At 38.3% G+C, this 22,322-nt stretch overlaps 1 pseudogene; it reads left to right on the forward strand.

The window, feature by feature from the left end:
- Positions 1 to 1,955: 1,955 nt before the first annotated feature.
- LOC134375274 (protein O-glucosyltransferase 3-like) lies at positions 1,956 to 21,200 on the forward strand (annotated as a pseudogene).
- Positions 21,201 to 22,322: the final 1,122 nt, after the last annotated feature.

Genomic DNA, 22,322 nt, shown 5'->3' on the forward strand with positions numbered 1-22,322 from the left:
GCTGAATAAATATTATTAAAATAATTAAAATTTTATGCATTCAGTGCTCCTCTCTTGGAATGCCACCCACTTCAGGCATCCATGACGGGCCTTTTGCAATGTCCCTGCAGGACTTGGGGGGCATAGGGAACCAACATGAACCAAAACAAAACTCTGGCTACTCCTTCTGCAGTGAATAATAAAGTCCTTTGTCTCTGACCCAGGAGTCTTGTGTCTTTCAAGAGCATCCTTGAAACAGTAACAGTCTAACTCGTTAGCTTGTAAGGTAAAATCCCAGACCTTGCACAGTTCTTAACACCCATATTTTAACACTGATACCCTATTTACATTGCCTCTTTTGTCTTTCGTCTCCACTAAACACAGGTATTCTGAAGTCAAAGTTCAATACCTAAAATATAGTATGCACTAAATAAATGTTTGTTGAATGAATAAAGTTTGATTAATGATAAAGAATCTGGTCAAGGAATTGGCTGATCTAAAGAGATAGGGTCTTATGAGATGGATTAAAATGGAGAAAACAGGTTAGTACAGACTCAGTATTGCTAAACAAGAGTGTTCAGATAAAATTATATGGCTTCCTTGATGTGCTCACAAAAAAACTGGGTGTTACCCCAAGTGCTATATAATTTATTAGGCCATATTTCACTATCATCCAGTACCAGCTGTCGGATTATTTCTCAGGAAAATTTTTTAAAGTCTGATTTTCGAAGAGTGAACAAAATGTGTTCCATACAATCTTTTAAAGTGACAGTTGGAACTGAGTGCAGCTTTCCATTTAAAGCATGCAGACACACCCCCACAAATAAGTTTATCAATGAAAGTAATACCAAGTAATGCTACACTTGAGCCCTACAATTTACCAGTGATTTACTACCAGTTTCTGATAATCTTTTCCAAAGTATGAAGAATACTGTCTACAACCTCTGCTCAGCATTACTAACATAGGTCAAGAGAACGGGTGAAAATGTGGGAAAGATTTTGCCCTCATAAAACTCGGTCACAGCAAGACTGCTGAGTAGGCCAATTAAAGCCATGGTATGACCACAGGGCTGCCCACTGCCTGGTTCTGACATTTTCGGATGGAAGCCTGCTAAGAGGGTGCAGAAACCCTGTGTCCATTCTGGGGTGTGAGATCCCTGAGGAGAATCTTTATTTCCTTTAAATATATCGAAACCCTAAGCAGATTTTAAAAAGGAAAAATAACCAACAAACGTTGATAAAACGGTCAGAAGAGAGGCAGACAGTAGCGTCTGGCTCTTAGGGTCCCTGCCACTCTCTTCCTGGATCCGACTTCCAGCTTGAGAAGCTGTGGAAGTGGCCAAGACGAACCATTCCCCATCGATTGCAGGGGACAGGAGGTTCCTGGCTTTGAGGTGAAGCTCACCCACCAGGCTCAATGCAAGGCCGAGACCCCGCCTTCTGCCGCTCCAGGGCCCAGCTCCTCAGCCCGGGCTTGGCCCAAACTCCGCAGACGCTCAGTAAACACGTGGTGAGAGAAGGGGAGTGTGGCAGGAAGGGGGAAAGGGAAGGAGTGGAGGGAATCACGGCTGAGCAGAAAAGAAAGAAAACAGGCGACCAGAGAACGTGGCCGGTGTTGGTGTCAACAGAGGGCTGCTAGAGGGGCCGTGGAGGGGAGCGGCAAGATCATTTCCCCGACCTACATCGAGGTTCTTCGCGGCGGGGCCCCTCCTCTCCTCCCACAGGAATGACCACTGGGTCTGCGTCCCTTAAAAACGGTTTCCTCGGAACAGTCGACAAGCTCAAACGACCAGGGGTAGGGGCCGCACGCCCGGGGCCTCGGCCGTAAAGAGCGCGCGGCCGCACGCTGGGACTCGGTGCGCGCCACCGCGGCTGGAGCAGGCGAGTGCCCGCCGTCCATGCTCGGCAGCGCGCACGGCTGGTGTCTGCGGCGCTCGCTCACGGTGCCGCCCCGAGAGCCGGGGGCGGGACGGCGGGCGGCCGCCTACAGGCCCGCACCTGGGTGGGCCCCGGCCTGGGCCGGCGGCGCTCCCGGCCCCTCCCCGCCGCCGTGGAGCTGGACCGCAGCGGCCTCGCCGACCATGCGCCGCCTCCCGCCGGCCCTGCTGCTGCCGCTGCTGAAGCCCTGCCTGCTCCTGCCGCCGCTGCAGCTCGCCATGCTCATGGCCGCCGGGGCCCCCGAGGCGCCGCGGAGCCTGGTGTGGGGGCCCGGGCTGCAGGCGGCTGTCGTCCTGCCCGTCCGCTATTTCTACGTGCAGTCGACTCGGAGGGCCAGAACCTCACTCGCTCGCCCCCAGGTACCGTCCCGCCGCGGGCCTCCCTTGCCCGGCTGCGCACTCCCCGTCCGTCGCCGCCGCGCGTCCACGCCGCGACAGCCCCGCCCCGGAATCTGCCCGCCACCTACGGGGCATCCTTTCCCCTGGCGTGGGTCGCCCTTTCTCCGAGGTCTGCTCCTCTTCCTTCCTCCTCGCCGGATACAAAGCGGGAAGGAGTCTCCCCAAAAGTTGGTTGAATGAATGAACGAACTCCGAGGGTTTTAGCACATTTACTGTGCAGGGACTGCTGTTCGAGTGGATGACGCCCAGGGCGTTATTGCTGCAGGGAACCCTAAGCATTTTTAATTGTTGAGCTTTTCCCTTTTGAGAAACTGTTTTAGAAACTGCTCCACTGCAAACTCAGGCCCCTGCCATTTACCGGGCTTGCTTCTTGGATCCACCCTCTGTGAGATAACAGCAGTCTCACACCCACCCCCAGGGGCCAGAGGCAAATTAGGCTCCTAAAGTGACCAACAGACTGTGTCCCATAACCAGCCAATCTAAGTTGGCAGGACAGCATCCCTCATTTACATAAGAGGGCCTGAATGGGAACCTGGGAGGGAAAAGGGCAGGAATTTAGCTATATAAGGGGGTCTCTTCCTTTGTTCTGGGAGACACTGGCTTAGGAGTTTCTGCTCTCCAGTGCTCTCCTTGCTTGCAAGCAAAAAGGCACTGTAACGCTGAACAAAGACTGCAACACTAAAATAAGGAGCTATAAAACTACAACACTGACGTTGGTCTTGGATTCCTCTGTGCCTTCGCCCCACAACATTATAATGGTCCCTCCGCGTCTTAGTTGTCTGAACTGTTACAACATGCAGGGAGTGCCTGTACGTGATGAGTCATCAAGCCCACCTAGGATTACATGCTTTTTGGCCTGATGGCTTTGAAACAACAAACTCCTACACAGAGGAAATGTCAGAGCAGTAGACAGAAAGGAGGCAGTTTTGCACCCTTGGTTTTGTTTTCTTCTTAGTTTTGAGTTCTTGAAAGCAGATTACAGGAATTAGTGAAACAATAGAAATCATTCGGTTTTCCCTCCACCAAGGGTGGATCTTGTCCTGAATCCCTTTCTCCCTGGTCCCCCTCCCACGATCTACTTCACATCTTAACTTTGCAGCTTCTTACAACTTGTCCTGCTGGTTTCAAGTGCTTCCAGTCAGGATTGAACAATTTATGTCTAAGTTTAGGGTTCCGGCCAACTGGCACCCTATTAACAAAGAGGCAATCAAAACCAGTGTCTTCCCCTGCCAGTCCAGCTGGGAACTTCACTTAGCTGCCAGAAGTGAGCCCCAGCTTGTGAATGGGGAGTTAGGGACAAATTAGGCAAAGCAGAAAATTTAGGAGCCAAACATAGTTCACTTTTAGATTTAAAGATTTTTAGAATTTTTATTTGTTCAAGCAATAATCATTTGCTGTCTACTTACTATGTGTTTGGTAATTCTGCTGGACAAATAAGGATGAAAAGACAATGACTGGCCACCAAGGAATTTACAGTCTATTGGGAAAACAAGCATTCAGATAACAGATAACTGTGCAAGATAATTGTTACAATGAAGGTATGTGCAGAGTGCAATGGAAACATTGAAGAACTACCAAGTCGGCCTGAAAAAGTCCGGAAACATTTCAGGAGCACACAGTTGAAGGATGAGAGGGTGTCGGGGGGTGGACACGCAGGTGGATGCACCCGCATGTGCAAAAGCACAGAGGCATAGAGAGCATGGCGTTCAGGACAATAAGTACTTCAGTGATGCTGAGCAGGAAAGCCTAGTCAGATCACAGCCCCAAATCTTCAAGGGCCTTGAATGCCAAGCAAAGTCTTTTTAGAACTAGGTAAAGGAGAGCCATTGGAGAATTTAGAGCTGAGAGTGACATGGGGCTTGTGCTCTACATTTGCTTCAGAACACCACTCCTAAAGTTGTCCTTGAATATCACTTTGATAGCATTAGATCAAATTAGGCCTAATTAGATCCTAAATCCTCAAAAAACTGGTTTTGTATGCTTTTTATGCACTAGGGTAGAATAATTACAGCAGGGACTCATGAGTGTATATCAGGGTTTGGCAAACTTTTTCTTTAAAGGGCCAGATAGTAAATAATTTAGGCTTTGCATGTCATACAGTCTGTCAGATTTACTTACTTCTGCCTATAGTCTTAGACAGTGTGTAAACAAATGGGCTGTCTGGGCTCTAATGAAACTATGGCCGCTGAAATTTGAATTTCATATAATTTTTCATGTCACAAAATATTCTTCTTTTGTTTTTTTTCCAACCATTTTAAAATGTAAAAACCATTCTTTAGCTCACAGGCCTTACAAAAATAAGCAATGAGCTGGATTAGCCATAGTTTGCCAACCCCTGATATATATATTAAAGACCCTCATCAAAATCCAAGTGATACATGACAAAGTTATGTATATACACACACATCAACCAGAAACAGTTTAAACTCAGTGTCTATTAAATATCTTAACAGAAAAGGGATTACATCTATGTTTCTACATGGCTTACCCTTGCAAACGATGACTTTTTTTTTTTTTTTTTTTGGTCTTACAGAGACTTTCCATTGTCCTAAGGTCCAGAAGAAAAGATTCTTAAATCTAAATTCAAGATTGATGAGGGGTGTATTTTCTGCTTTATTTTTTAAAATTAATTTTGTAATGTTAAAATGAAGAGGGACTTTAATAAGAAAAGAAGATGGAAAACTAAGAAAAAGTTATACGTGAAAAAAGAAAATTACATGATTTGAAATGAAATAATGTTAATTTAACTATTAATAAAAATAACACAAGCCCAAATAAAATTCAATTTTTTATCTAAAGATATTGGCAAAGATTTTTTTTTTAAGTGGAAATAGTCTAAGCTGTTAAGGGAGCAATGGGACACTCTGATAGTCACTTTCCTTCCCTACTGATGGGAGCACAAATTGGTAAATTGTTTCTGGAAAGTAATTTTCCAAACTATCAAGAGTCTTGAACTTTACAAAACTTATACACATATATGTTTGTGTGTGTATATATATGAAGAGTTTCAACAGTTAAGAACTGTAATTTTTAAGAAGATATTATGTACAAAAAAAAAATCATGCCCTTTTATCTGAGTTCTAGGTATCTGTCCTGAGAAAATAATCTGTGTGGTCAGAGATTTATATGCAAGGATATTCTTGCAGTATTATAATTACTTGTCACAGCAAGTCCACATAGCCAACCATTATGTAATTGATAAATAAAGTATGGTACATTCATTATGATAGACTATTTGATAGCCATTAAAAGTAACATTTTAGATTCCATGTATATAAAGCTATCTAAAGTAGTTAAATTTATAGAAACAGAATGATGGTAGCCAGGGGAAAGGGTAAATAGGAAGATGTTAAATATGTTACCAAATTAGGCTCTTGGGACCCAAAGTCATAGAAATTAACAAAGCACCCAGCAGTAGAGCAAGCAGTGCATAAGGGAGGTAGCTACAGGAAAGCTCCCCTTAGGGGAGCTGTTTAGGGTTCTTTATAGGAAATGGGATCAAGGACCAGGCCAGTGTCATCATTCTGCACTTCTGGAGGTGGTCCATTCTGCTCTTCCTGATTGCATCATGGGTGCATGCTCAGTTAGGGCTTTGGTCCTTGTGCTGCTCAATAGGTCCAAGATGGTCGTGGTGTTCAATATCATCACCCCAGGAGGGTCATTGTAGCGGTCACCCTGAAGCTTTGTGCGCATGTGGGAACTCCTAAAGGGGTCGTAAGGTTAATCTGTAATTTAATTTTTACAGTTACAGGAAACAAGCCTTGCGGGGGAGGAGTTTTGGAACTCAGTGACTTAAATATCTGTTCTCTTATCTCAGTTTATTTTATCAGGGTACTTATACCCAACCAGTCATGCCCAACGGGTCTCTTTCAGTTACTTTGATCAGGGCCATGGGGTAATTGTGTCCACTGGGGTGTCATGATAGAGGAGTGGAAAAGTAACAAAATGTCCTCTGCTGGGAAAATGGAGTCAGTTTGGTTCACAGGCCTAGCCCTGTCCTGTCTCAAATGGACGTAGAATTTCAGCTTTGTAAGATGAAAAAGGTCTGGTGATTTATTGCATAACAATGTGAAAACATTACTTGAATCTAAAATGTTACTTGAAAATACTTGACTCTACTGAACTGTACACTTAAAAATGGTTAAGATGGTGAATTTTATGTGTTTTTTAAATCACAATTTAAAATGTTTTAAAATTTTTTAAAGATTATTTAATATGAGTAAAGATTATTTAATAATGCTTATACAAGGTTAAGGGCAGAATAGAACAGAAATTATATAGTTTCATTCCAATTTTGTAAAAAATTAAATGAACCTGTACCTATGCTTATCAGTGGTTACAGCAAGAGAGTAAGGGTTTTTTTCTTTTTCATACTATTTTTCTATAAAAAAATTTTCCCCTAAAATGATCATAATATTTTTATAATCAGGAAAAAAGTCATAAGAAAAAAAAAAGCTAAAGTCTTTCACCACGTCACCAAACACTTAAGACAATCTTATTGTCATTCTTTTGGATTCTCTTTGTTTCTTTCAGGCCACTTGATTTCTAACTTCCAATTAAAAAGCTGTCTTATACACCACACCAAGGGTTACAATCCCCTTACCAGTCGCGCGCGCGCGCGCACACGCACACGCACACGCACACGCACACACACACACACACACACACAGAGCTGTCTTATAGTTCTGAAAAGCTCACCTAATCAGTTTTTTACATTTTCTGCTACTGTCAGACACTTGCAAATCCTGAAATCTTTCCTTCTTCCAGAACTAATTGAAAAAGAGGAAAAATTTTCCCAAGCTGTAGTCTATTGTACACACTTAGGAAGATTTCCTTATTATCACTCCTATTTAACAGTGTAACATTTATCTGAATACTATTATTATGCTGCATATATCCAAATAGCTAGAAAACATATTGTGAACTTCAGTATTAAAGCAGGCAATCTCAAACTGGAGTCCACAGACAGAAATTAGGGGGTGTGTGAGCTTGGATGGGGAAAAAAAACCTGTATCTTTATTTTCACTAACCTCTGACTAAAATTAAGCATTTCCTTCCATTATGAATGTAGGCAGAATCTGTTGATACTGTTATATTCCAAGCATCTAGCACAATGCCTGGCAGTGATTCCAACTAAATATTGTAGATGAATAGAAAGAAGGAGTTGAGGTAGGGATGGCTGAAATATGTCAAGGTGGAAGGATGTAATTATGTTCTACTCAGTCCTCAACATTCATCAGTAATGGTATCTTCATAAAATAATCTTACCTCCTAGTTATGTAGTACTTTAGTGTTTTAAACGATGCCCTATTTAATTTGTCCTGAAAAATAGTCTGGTGAGGTAAGAAGATAGATTTTTTTTTTTCACTTTACACATAGGAAACTGGGCTCAATGAAGCTAAAAGGTCTTGCCCATGGGCCCCACAACTAAGTGTCAGAGCCAAGACCAGAACCATTTGAATTCCTACTTTGATACTCTTTCCCTTTTACCAAATCACCCCTAATATCAGTTTTCCATAAGATCCTGGAGAGTGTCCATGGCCAGCCGGCAGCCAGACATTTTTGGAGCATTTGCATTTATCCTCAGGGCGCATAACACCTTCGCCTTCCAGGACTCTGTTTGGCCACGTGGGGTCAACAATTTACTGTAGCTGCAGAAAGCCTTAATAAACTTCCTAAACAACAGGAGATGACCCCATTGTACCACAAGCGCCAGCAATATTTCTCCAATTTTGAATTCTGTGAAGCTGTGTTCAAATATTGGCTCTGCTACTGGCTTTGTATGTGACTTTGGGCAAGTCACTTAACTTCTTGGAGCTTTGGTTTCTTGATCTGTAAAATGAGGGTGACAAATACCTACCTCAAAGTTCTTGTAGGAAATAAATGAGAAAATACATATGAAATCTGAAGCTCAGGAGCTGGCACATAATAAGTGCTAAGTACATGAATGTCTAAAAATGCTTTTGATTTCTTTCCATATCAAAAGTGATCAAGATCTCTAACTCTAATGATGTTGAGACTTTGATATGGACAACCTCCTTTTGTCCACACACTCACTGCATTCTCATTCAATTAGCTATTTCTCTTAAAGAAGTTTGAATTTGTGCAGTAGAAAGCTCAAGCTGAGCTTCAATTCTGTTCTATTATATTAGACCCAGGGTAAATGAGAACTCACATTCCTCCCATTTGAAGCAATTTGAAATTTCACTTTGCTTATTTTCTCTTTTATGAGATTAGAATTGCTTATTTCTGTTTCAACTCTGATCAATATTATTTTGCATTGATGCTGATATTAATTTCATGCCAACAATGACACAGGCATGAAAGATTACTATAAAAATAACGGAACATTTAAAATATGTATTTCCAATTTCTTTATTATATCTTGATACATTTTGAAACATAACTTTTAAATGCTGTTTCAGAGACAAAAATGTTATAATTGGAAGAGACCATAGTGATCTAGTCCAATATTTGCAATTTACAAATAATGAAGCATTTTGGAGCTAGTTTTCTTCTGTAATTCCAGCTCTTTCCAAAAAATCACAGTCAATAATATGCTTGCATTATGTCTGTTTTGTTTGTTTAAAATAATAAACATATGGAGAACAGGAGTGTTTGATCAGCAGACAAGAAAACCTTTTTGTACATTTCCGATTTGGGAAGAGAGCAATGGAAAGTGCTTTCTAATTCCCAGACTTTCTCTCCTGATTTTCAATTTGCTGTGCCACATGGCCTTTCTGAAACCAAGTAGAAAATAAGGCAGAGATTTATGTGTTTCATTTATGCATCTCAGGTAATTGGCCAACATTTCTAATAATTTCATATTAAATTGTTATCTTTTTAAATAACATCTGCTCTGTTTATTATAGTTCATTTATTTTAGCAGATTTCTTTCATAATTTTATTACACTTATTTCAAGGATCCTAAAATGTGTTTGCTACTTATTTAATAGCAATGTGTCAGATATCATATTACAGTTACTAAATAGAAGAGACTGAGAAACATTTCTCCTGACACAGTAGGAAAAATAAAACCCTTGAAGATCAAAAGAAAGTAGAATCTCACAGTCACTAGATATAGAAACTAAGAATAGGAGAAACAAACTTTTTCAGTAACTTCAAAAAACATATATTAAATAAGCTTTATTTCATAATATGATAGATGTGAGATGAAAGACAACTTTGGTCACAACTTACTGTTTACTAGGGTTGTGGATTTTAGAGGATTCATCACTTTTTAAACATCTCCCTCTGATATAGTGATCTGAATGATATAGCCACTGTACTCTCTGAAAAAAGAGGTTCCAAAATTTATTCCTGGGCCACAGTAACATTAATCACAACAGTATTGTTTCAAAGCCTAAATAAGTCAGCTGATAAAAAAAGGCAAGTTTGTTAAGTAGGTATTATTTACCAGAACAGAAAACCCATATAATTTTGGAGTTGGAAGGGATCATCATAGTATAAATATTTCATTTCAAACTGTGGAAATAGAGAAGTAAACTCTAGTATTTATAAAGATATATGTGTGTGTGTTTGTGTGTGTGTGTTTGTGTGTGTATTTGTGCACAAACTGGTAATTAGCTATAATTGCTCTCTACCTAAGAAAATGTGCTTAGAAGTATTGCTTGAAATTTGGGTTTAAAAAAAGGGCAAATTTTTCAGAAATAAGGGTTGTTAGATATTGAAATGGTATATTTATGTGTATTTTACAAGAAGAAAGTTGGATTACTGTAGAGGTCTGTCCTTCTTAGAGTTCATGGATTTTTAACTACCTGGGCTTCAATCCTACCCAAAGGAGAAAAGATCACATGGCAAAAAGTTAATTTCTTCTTTGATTTTTAAAAATGAATTGATTTTGTTCACTCAGTACATCTTTATCGAATGTACTGGCTAGCCACCAAAAAAAAAAAAAATACCGAATTAAATGTTGAGTCTGAGTCTGATCCTTGGTTTCAGCACATGAACCAGACATAGTTCCTGGCTTCGAGGATCATCCAAGCTGAAATGATTTTGTTTACTATTGATGCTACAGTAATAAGTAACTTATATATGGAGATACCTATCCAATAATTGTTAAGGCATAATAATCATAAAGTGGTAGAGTTGTTTATATTTCTTTTTCTTTCAGGTCAAACACTATTTAAAGTAGCAGTGAAATCTCTTTCACCTAAAGAGTTAGTCCGGATTCATGTTCCTAAACCTTTGGACAGGAATGATGGAACTTTTTTGGTGAGATATGGGATGTATGAAACTGTCAGTGAAGGGCTGAAGATAGACATCCTTTATGGCTCAGTCTCCCTATATTTTGAAAGGTAAGAGCCAGCCTTATGTGTAGGTCCCCTGCTTTTCAGGAATGGATTATGATGACCTCGAAGTCATGTGTAACAGTGAACATTGTATATATAACTCCTGAAGCTCAATTTAACTTGAAACTTTAGGGGAAAGAAAATTAAGTAATTTATAGAGTTTTAAGTGATAAGAAAAAAATTTTGTATATTTACCCACATAGTTACCATTTCTGGTACTCTTCATTCTTTTCTGTAGATCCATATTTCCATCTAGTACCATTTGCCTTCTGCTTGAAGGATTTCCTATTAACATTTCTTTTAGTGTGAGAATACTGGTAATGAATTCATCCAGCTTTGGAATGTCTGAAAAAGTCTTCATTCCGCCTTCATTTTTAAAAGACATTTTTGCTGGTTATAGAATGATAATTTGATGGATTTGTTTGGTTTTAGTACTTCAAAGATGCTTTTACTTTATCTTCTCACTTGCATTGGTTCCAACAATAACTCTACCATCATCTTTGTTTCTCCACACTGCTTTTAAGCTTTTCTCTTTAGTTGCTTTGAATAGTTTGATTATTCTGTGCCTTAGTGTAGTTTTTTTCATGATTCTTTTACTTGGGATTTGTGGATCTTCTTGTATCCTTGGGCTTATACTTTTTATCATATTTAGAAAATTTTGGTCATTATTTCTTCAAATATTTTTTCTGTTCTACTCCAGCTGCCTTTCATAGATTCTAATTACTCATATATTACTCATATATTATGGCTTATTGATACTATTCATTTTTTAAATTCTTTTTCTCTCTGTTTGATTTTGTATAGTTTCTATTGCTATGTCTTTAAGTTCTGCAATGTCCAGTTTGTCATTAATCCCATACAGTATATTTTTCATCTTCATTTCTTGATGCTTTTTCATCTTCTAGAGCTTTTTTCTGGGATGCAATTGTGTTACTTGGAAATAGTTTCATCCTTTCGAGTTTTGCTTTTACAATTTGTTGTGTAGGACTACAGCCATATTTAGTCTAGGGCTAATTATTTCCCACTGCTAAGGCAACACCCTTCTGCATATTCTATCTAAGCCCCATGAATCAGGAGGCTTTCCAGTTTGGCTGGTACAAATAGGCACTATTCCCAGCTCTCTGTGAGTGGTAGGTACTGTTCCCTCATCACTTTAGATGGTTTTCCTCTGACTTGGATGGCTTCCTCACACATATGCACTGATCATGTGCTCTGCTAAAATACTTGAAAGGGGACATTGTGCAGATCTCTGGAGATCTTTCTGTGCAATTCTCTCCTTTCAGATATTCTGTCCTACACATTCTAGGTTCCTTGGTCCCCTTGGACTCTCAGCTCTATCTCTTCAACTCAGTGAGACTGCCAGCTTCTGCCTACATTCCTCCTCCCTACACTACAAACTCCCTTCAGAAGTAAGCTGTAGGAATTACAGGGCTCATCTTATTTGTTTCCCATCTCTCAGACACTGTCCTTCATTGCCTATGTCCAGTGTCTTAAACACTGTTGTTTTATGTATTTTGTCTGGGCTTTTTTGGCTGTTTCAGGTAGTAGGGTAAACCAGTCCCTGTAATTCATCTTGGCCTGATATAGCAATCCTCAAGAAAATTAAATAATTTTAAAAATCATTTTTATATTAAAATAAGTATAGCTATATCTTGAATCAAGACATAAATTTTGCATAAATTCTTTTTTAAATGAGTCTTCTCATTTAAAGAAGTTCTGTACTTATGGCTGGCCACTTAAATTACACTGCCACATCCTCCTGGGTTACACATTTCCTCTGAGATGTGCTGATGGAAGTGATTTTAAGGGCACAGAGGAGGAGACACCAACTTGTCTTAAAAAATCACAATCCCTACTACACTTTAATGCCTGAAAATTAATACATTCTTTTTTTCCTTATTAAAAGATAAGTTGTTTTATGTTCGTCAGCCATTTATACCTCACTAGAAATGAATTTATCAGTTAATTGTCTGTGAGTAAGATAGACTGGGAGAGGGCATGTGCTATGCTAGGTTACCCAGGGTGATATGAAAAGGACACAGAAAGTAGAATCTTAGGACCCCAACATAATTACAATCACCAGCGTTTTGACTAGGGAAGTTTATCTCTGTCTGGATAATCTTATAATTCACCAAGAAGCAGAGGCAGAAACAAACTCCCCATGTTATGGTGCTTCTTAATGGAGTGTGGCTTTGTACATGTTTTTTCTTCCTTAGGTCCAGTGTACCATGAGTTCTGTGACTGTCCAGAAGAGGATCCTCAGGCCTGGCAGAAAACTCTTTTTTGTCCAACCGAAGAACCACAGATTGCAAAAGACTTTGCTTCCTTCCCCAGCATTAATCTCCAACAGATGCTAAATGAAGTCCCCAAAAGGTTTGGGGATGAGAGGGGTGCCATTGTTCATTACACAATCCTCAATAACCTCATTTACCGGAGATCTTTAGGGAAATACACAGACTTCAAAATGTTCTCTGATGAGATTTTGCTGTCACTGGCAAGAAAGGTATGAGAATAAATTGATTCCAAAAATAGTAAAATTTAATTATTTAGTTGTCATATTTAAATGCTTAAAATTATAATGGCAAAGGATGAAAATGGATTTCAAGCTCAGAAGTGTGCTTCTAAGACATTTACCACTTGAGTGCTCATAAGTCCTCCACCTTTGTGGAGCTCACTTTCTTGGAAGATTTAAATTAATTGGCTAGAGACCCCCTCCCAGGTAAGTAAGCCATAGAGGGCACTCCCAAGGTTTCTGTGAACTCCCAGATGTTTACAGCCTCTAGGTCACTTCTTTACATTCTCTGTTTCTGCTAAATACTCCTCCCATTCAGATTTCACCTTCTGCAGCTGTTTTTCTTCTCTTTACCTCAAAATGACTTGAATTTTGGGCCAGCCCGTGGATCACTCAGGAGAGTGCGGTGCTGATAACACCAAGGCCCCGGGTTCGGATCCCATATAGGGATGGCTGGTTAGTTCATTGGGTGAGCATGGTACTGACAACACCAAGTCAAGGGTTAAGATCCCCTTACCGGTCATCTTTTGGAAAAAAAAAAAAATGACTTGAACTTAGAACACATGTAGTCAGTTCTTTCTGAAATATTTAATAAAGCCAAAGAACTGTAGAATTTAGTACCAAAGACAGAGGTTTTTCCAGCACTAATAATTACACTTCTGTTTATTTAAGTCCTTCTCCCAGATTTAGAACTTTACGTTAATCTTGGAGACTGGCCCTTGGAGCATCAAAAAGTCAATGAAACCTTTGGCCCTATACCTATCATTTCATGGTGTGGCTCTCTGGATTCAAGAGATTTTATCCTTCCAACATATGACATCACGCACTCCACACTTGAAGGAATGAGGGGTGTTACAAGTGATCTCCTCTCTATTCAGGGAAATACAGGTAAATTAAGGTTAATTCTCTAAGAAAAAGTTTAGAGGTAAAAAAGGTGAAGAGTATGTTCAGTCAGAGAGAGTAAATGTGTATGAGGGTACTTCAAAAGGTCCATGGAAAAAATGGAATTAAAAGATGATAAGAATCTTTCCATTAACTTTTTGAAGACCTCTAACATATTTAAATAACCATTCTTCTTATTTTATAACCAAGAAAAGAGAAAAACAGCACCCTAAATGCTGAAGTGGTTTGTTTAGTATCTTCTAATCCTACCTTAACTGAGTCTCCTTTGAGTTGGTCACTTGCAAATACAATTTGAAAATATGTATTTGGTGAAGTTGCCACTTAACATAATTTTGACTCCAATGCCTTTATGTTACCAGATGAAATGAGAGAATTTTGAAAATTAAAAATTATAAGCAAATATAAGAGAATTGTGATAGTGATATAATTTTAATATTACTACTTCCAACACTTTGTAAGGAATTCTTCCTTTCCTTTTTCTGCCTCTCTTGTTCCTTTAAAATCTGAATTCCTTTCTCCCTGATTGATGGCCTTAGATTTATGATACAACACAACTTTTTATTAAACCAAACTGTATGAGCAGAAAAAGCCCTGCCTTGTCTTTATAGCCTCTATTACTGTTTATAGTGGTTTGGTGGACTTATTTGGTAGACAAGACCAGGGACTTTTTGTAAACTATCTAAAGATAACATGAAATGAAAACTGACCTACTTTTAATTTGATAACAGTGAATTCCTGAAAAGTGTGCTAAAATAATAGATATTGACTGCCTCCAGCTTCTATGCCTCATGATTTATCCTTTCAAACATTGACAGGTGTTTGAAATATACCTACTGTGTTGCTGGCATCTTGCACAAGTCCTTAAAATTCTCCAGATTTCTGTCTCAGCTCTAAAACTGTAAAATAGAGATAGTGCCTTCCTGTTTCATAGGTTGAGTATAAAGAACAAATAATATTATGGAAAAATGAAAGTGTAAATTTTTATCAATACTCATCTTGAATAAAGATAGAACTTTCAAAAATAGTTTTCCTACCTGGTTATAGAAATCGGGATTCTCCATTACACAGACGTAATTGAAAGAGGTATTCATTCCTATTTCCAAAAATTATTTATTATCTTATCTTTAAATGCATTGTATGTCTTAAAATTGATCTGCTAAAGGCTGTTTATGATTTTAATTCAAAAAGAAACATAAGTTATAAAATAAAACTGTGAAACACAAAAGTTGGAAAATGGAAAGTAATTCCTTTGTATTTAGCATTAATTACAGCGTTGATGAGAAGCAGAAGTGAAGCAAATGACTGCTTAAAAAATAAAAGCTTTGTTTGTTTCTGTTTGTTTTTAACCTTCCAGTACAAGTATCAAGTGAATGTGGATGGGACCGTGGCTGCTTATAGATACCCATATCTCATGCTGGGCGACAGTCTGGTTCTGAAGCAGGACTCACCATATTATGAACATTTCTACTGGGCACTAAAGGCTTGGAAACATTATGTTCCAATTAAAAGAAATCTTAGTGATTTACTAGAGAAAATTAAATGGGCCAAGGTACACTTCCTGCAATTTTCATTTCTTTAGGGAATAACAAATTCACCAGTATTAGTTACATGAGTTCTATCACAACACAGTTTATTTATTTATTTTTTATTGAAATATATTGATTATACATATTTGCGAGGTACAGAGTTATATTTCAATACATGTATATGATGTGTGATGACCAAATCAGGGTAATTAGCATATTCATCATCAATGCAAAACTTAATCATTTCTTTGTGATGTGGACATTGGATCTCCTCTCGTAGCTGTTTGATTGCATGCAGTAAATTATTGTTAATTATAGATGCCTAGCTCAACTATACACCAATAGAACTTATTTTTCCTATCTAGCTGTAATTTTGTGTCCTTTAACCAACCTCCCACTATCCCCTCTTTCTCCTCCCCTTTCCTGCCTCTAGTAACCACAGTTCTACTGTCTCCTCCTAAAAGTTCAGTTTTATTTATTTATTTATTTATTTATTTTAGCTCCCACATATGAGAACATGTGGTATTTCTGTTTCTGTGCCTGGCTTATTTCACTTAATATAGTTTTCTCCAAGCTTATCTGTGCTGCTGCGAATGGCAGTATTTCATTGTTTTTTATGGCTGAGTAGTGTACATTATTTGTGTACATATATCACATTTTCTTTATCCCATATCTGTCAGATATTTAGGTTCATTCTATATCTCAGCTATTATGAACACAAGGCAATTTAATTTGATATAATGGAACCAAAAGAAATGTTATTTTCTGAAATTCTTGTTCCCTTGAAATATCTAAAGAATCAACATCAGAATTGTTTTGTATAACCTCTATTAATATTTTCAAGGATTTTTTGAAGATTTGAAGTCCAGTGTTAAATAGAATATAGATTTTCTAAATGAATCGTACTTATACACACAAACAAGAACACATGAAATGCAAATTACAGATTGAAAAGACCACAGAGTTAAAGTACTTTATGCACAAGAAAACATTTAAGGCAATTATGGTACACTTTTCTTTTTCTCAGTTAGAAAAAAGGCACAAGTTCTTAACAAATGCATGTTATACAACATCCCAAGAATCACAAGTTTCCTGAAAAGGAAAATTATTTTAAAATTATTGTGTTTTATTATAAAACTATTAAAATTTACCCTTCCATTATAAGTCTTTATTCTAAGTTTCTAAGAAGCAATATATGGTTATGGAAATAACTGTGTGCCTGAGGCACAATCTTTTTTTGTGGCCCTTTATAAGAGCCAGCATTGCTTGCAAATGGTTTTTCCTCTGGACAACATGGTAGAAGATTAACTATTTTCTAAAAGTATAGTTAGGAACACTGACTATTCCTGTTACTGAAGGAACAGACTGTGGATATTAATGACTGAATTTTTTTATTACAACAACAATATAGTCTTTTATAACTACCATTACAACTTTTTGGCTCTAACTGCATATCTATTTTTTTTTTTAATTTTATTTTGTCGATATACATTGTGGCTGATTATTGCTCCCCATCACCAAAACCTCCCTCCCTTCTCCCTCCCCCCTCCCCCCCAACAATGTCCTTTCTGTTTGCTTGTCGTATCAACTTCAAGTAATTGTGGTTGTTAAATCTTCTCTAACTGCATATCTAAATGTAGCTTTTAAAAGATGTTATAACATGAAAATTGATTCATTCTGCTCTCATGGAGAGAGGGCTAGGCTGGGGACAAAGATGATGAATCCCAAACTTATTTCCTGGACAGCTAGGAAAGTACCAAGATAGTCACAGTAGAGGCTGCATGTAGGTTGATGCACTGTGGGGGACTGAGAATTGGGGTCCAAACGTGTGTTCATTTCTCTTTAACAGAGATGTCTAGGAAAGTACTCTATTTTCATAGCCTCATCCTTAAGTTACATTTCCATGATCTTCCTTCTCTTCCATACTGTTCACATTCAACCCCACATCTGTCTCACCTCACACTCACCCCTGTTTTCATTGTAAGTTGCAGGAGTAATTTTCATTCTTTTTTTTAATCTTTCAGGAAAATGATGAAGAAGCCAAGAAGATTGCAAAAGAAGGGCAGTTGACCGCTAGGGACCTACTACAGCTGCACAGGCTTTACTGTTACTATTACAGTGTACTACAGGTCAGTTCAGAGTGTCTGTCCTGCTGGGTCAGGTGTCCTCAGATCACGTGCTGGGTCTGAGCCCCTTGTGCTGTGCTTCCTGAAGGACTTGGAGATCAGCCTATGGCCTGGCTGGCTAAGCCCAGGAACCAGCCTATGGAATGATAGAACCAGTGCTAAGTCCCTTTGTGACCTCCATATTTTTTTTATATTCATTCATTATTATGAAAAACAATACTTAGAGCCCTTACAAATATTGATTAGAAGCTCCTCCCATCTTGTCAGTGCTCTCTTTTATTAGATGCCTTGTGGAATTCCTAGTATAGGTAATTTCTCTAAACCTCAGAGATAAACATCTTTCCTCATCTGGAAAACAAGAGGATTGGGCTGGAGATGGTTAATGTCTCTTCTCAAAATGTCGCCTCCTTGTTCTTGCTATTGAAGATCCATGCCCTTGCTATCACAGAACAGGGCAGAAAGTAAATATTTAGCTTGCTACAGAAATCAATCAGGCAAATAAAAAATATTTATAATAGTTCTAATATGTTAGGGCTAAATTCTGAAGTGCAAGTGTTTATTGAGAATCTGAGGATTGGTCCTTTGAGTAACTGCCTTGTGTTTTACTCAGTAAAATCTGGCCAGGAAGAAAAAAATAGGAAATTATGTTTTTGTTTTTAACCTAAGCTTTTTTTTTCTATGGACAGAATAAAAGTAAATTTCCTCAGATGCCTTTGGATACTACCCTTATAGAAAAATGAGTGATAAATTACACCATTTACTAGAAGCAGTTCTTCCTTTCCTTAAATGGGTTCATCCCCTCTGCTGGCCTAACTTTAATTTTAATAGTAGGTGTTTCTTTCTTAAAATATTAATTAGCTTCACTAACTCATGTCAGCATTTGGTTGGGTTTGGCCCGGTACCAGGAACATACAGCTAAATGGACATGGAACCACAGACTTGAAATGTCCAATTTATAGCAATATTTCAATCAGTGGCCAGTGTGGAGGAACATTTCACTGGCCTGTTACCATTTTAAAAATTTGACTACAGGCCTTAGGGAAGGAGGTGTGAGACTACCAGCTTTATTTTGAGATGCTTCCTTCTTTGTTTGCTGGTTTGAGTAGTCAGTGAAGTTAATTATTCATTAACAAGTGGAGCACAAATGCTGAGGGCTGCTGTTTGTTTCAAGTAGGGACATTTGGCTTGGCATCCCTTTTGTAGAGGTTTCCTAACTACACATAAAATTGTGGGCTGGGGCTGGCCAGTTAGTTCAGTTGGTTAGAGCGCAGCCTTGTAACACCAAGGATACAGGTTCGGATCCCCATGCCAGTTAGCCACCAAAAAAAAAAAAAAAATTGTAGGTTGGGGTTCCTTGCTAGATTATAAAATATTAGAGCAGTGCCTATAATAACTGAAGTTAAAATGTACTTTAGGACTGAAATAAGCCAGACCTTTGGTTTTAGAATGAAAATACACAGCAACTAGCAAGGATGGCATGATTGGGGGTGAAGAAGTCACTGGAATGAAGTATGGACTAATCCTTCAGTTGCCTTCAAACATATATTTCAGAAATAAGCTGAGTGCCAGTCCAGCAAACCCGAAATACGTGATGGAATGGAACTTGTTCCTCAGCCAGAGGATAACACATCCATCTGCCAGTGCCACAGGAAAAAGCATTTACAAGAAGAGCTTTAAGTAAGCCCAGATTCCTACTTTGGGGTTTGCCAGCTACGTCTTTATGAGAAGCCCTAAGATAGAATCTAAGCTGTGAAGAACAGTACAGAAGACTTTACCCAGTGCACCATCTCTCTTGGTGGCTTTATATAATGTGGATGGATATAGCAGTATTTGAACAAGTATTACCAAATAATCTTTGGATATAAATTTCCTTTGAGTAAAAACTGCTATTATCAGCATCACAATGACTCTAAAAAGAAAACTTGGGCATCATAGCAGATAGAGAGGCTTGCCAAAATAGAAATCACCCTTAATGAAACTGCTTACATCATATTTATTGGTTTATTTCTATACCTTCTTCACTTTCCCTCTTCCGCTTCCAATTGTGAAGAGAAAAATCTTTGTGTAGGGTTTGTTTGTTTATTTCCCCCTCACTGCATAATTTCTCCTGTTACAAGCTGCTTTTGTTGTTTGGTAATGGCGGCCTCCTCTTGGAAGGTCTGATGGGAATAATTAAGGAAGACTAGATGACTCTGCTATTAAAAGTAGCATGGACACTGGAGGGAATATTTTTTAAAGCACTGCTCATATCTTTTTAACTAAAATTTTATCAAGGCCTGAGACAAAATTAAGGAGCTATTGTGCCTTAAGCTAGTAATTCCCAGTGTATCTGGGTTATATACCCATCAAGAACAACACAGTTATTAATGTAGATGAAGGTATCCTGAACGCATCATTTATTATCTATATAAAAATTTAGATAAAAGATAGCTGTAGTCAGGTTGGGATCTTTAATTCTTTCTAACCTTGAAAAGGGATTCTTGAAAATATTGAAAACCCCTGCAACAACTTCAGGAATCCTGGTATCGTGGGTTTTGCTCATAAGCCTGCATCAGAGGCAAACACCCATTCCTCACTCCACCCTTCCTCTATTTCAGTCAGTTTCAGTGCTAAGATTAAGACCTTGGAAATTTCCTTGCTTTTGAGGACAGGGTCAAGACTTACAACTCTCATAGCCCAGAAATTCATTACATACTTCTTGTAGTGCCACCAATCTAAGATTTAGTTCACTAACACGCTCTAGAACAAGAGCTATCCACACTCCCAATTTAAAAATGTTTACTCCCCTGATTAAAATATTTACTTAATCTGGAGAACAATGTAATCACTTTAAAGCAGTCATATTTATTCTTTTTGAAGAACAATAAAAACACAGGATTTTTTTAACTAGACAAAAACAAAACCAAATTTCAGAACAGTGCAATGAAAGCCAAGTATCCAAGGCAAACTCTAATACCCATCAATTGTTCAAAACCACAAGTTCACAAATATAAAATAAAGTGCAAGCTGTCCTGAGACTGTATCCTAATGAATCCATGTCTTACATATATTGTACAAAGAGTTGGGGCTTGTCAGAACTGGGATTTTGGCAAGAAAAGTTGCTTTCCTCATACCTCTCTGTCCTCCAACCCTAGGTCCTGATGGCTAATGGTATTATGTTAGAAATATCTTAAAATTTTAAAATTATTATAACTTGCTGCCAAACAGGCCTATTAGTTAAAAGCAAGATGAGACAAACCAGACAGCTTCAGGGAGTGGAATAGAAAAGGTGTGCTGGAGAAATAAAGTGGAAAACCTCAAGAAATTCTATAGAGAGCAAGCAGCCTTAGTCTAGGTAATCCTCCACCTCACTAACTCTGCCATAGACTTTAAAAAAAAAAAAAAAAAAAAAAACGGTTTTTAAAAAACTTTTTAAAAAAAAGTTTTCGGGCCGAGCCCGTGGCGCACTCGGTAGAGTGCTGCGCTGGGAGCGTGGCGACGCTCCCGCCGCGGGTTCGGATCCTATATAGGAATGACCGGTGCACTCACTGGCTGAGTGCCGGTCACGAAGAAACGACAAAAAAAAAAAAAAAAAGATAAAAAAAAGTTTTCAATGAGAGTGTTCATTGAAAAACAAGTTACAGAACATGTATAATGTAAAACCATTCATGTAAAAAAAAATGTATCCATGTGGTTGAAAGTTTGGAAGGAGATTCACCAAATCTGAGGAGAAGATGGAGAGACGGGAATTTTTACCTTTTGCTCTATACCTTTCTATAATACTTAAGTTGTTTTTACTATACGTATGAATATAAAGTTGTAAAATAAAGAAAAATGCCAACCTGGGAAAATAAATGCACAAAAGATATAAATAAGACAAGAAAACAGATATTTATATTTTTCATTATGCTGTTTTTAAATCTATGTCTGGAATTTTATGTGATAGAACATATTATATATATTTTTAAATAAAGTAAATGTCTAAATATAAATTTGAAAAAGACAAATTTTTTTAATTAAGAAAGAAGTTGTAACCACCACAGGCCTGGTATTTCTGTAACTGGGTTGGTATAATTTTAATTCTATTATGTCTTCATGAATAAATGAACCAAAGCTTCTGTCACCACCATTCAATCCCTAGTAGGCAGAAATCTAATATTAGAGAGAAGATATGTGGGCTAGACACCATTATTCTGAATTGATGATGAAAACGTAAGAAGGATAGGCAGAGGACAAATGGTCTCCTGGCATAATAAGGCCAAGGAAGAAATATAAAGAAATATAAAGTTCTTGTTTGGAGGGAAAGGAAATCATCCTTGTGGTGGTGAGGTGTGTTTGACTTCAAATAGTTGGCAAGAAAATTAGCCAGACCCTAGGATAAAAATCCTTCTTTTATGCACGGAGTCACTGTTTATTGTTTCCCAACCACTGCTGCCCCCAGCCCATTCCAACATCTCGTGGAGCTGTTCCAGACACAGATCAAAACCAAGTCTCTTCTAAACCAAGTACTCTGTAGAGTTGTGTGGAAGTGGGAGACGCTAACTTTAAGCTGATACCTTACACTGAAACATTTCTTAGACAGAAGGAAGGTAAAAAACTGGGGTTTCTTTATTGTGTAGGAAGACAGCAAATCCTGGAAGTGGGCGGGG

Source organism: Cynocephalus volans, chromosome 4, assembly GCF_027409185.1.
Source record: "Cynocephalus volans isolate mCynVol1 chromosome 4, mCynVol1.pri, whole genome shotgun sequence".
NCBI classification, from domain to species: Eukaryota; Metazoa; Chordata; class Mammalia; order Dermoptera; family Cynocephalidae; genus Cynocephalus; species Cynocephalus volans.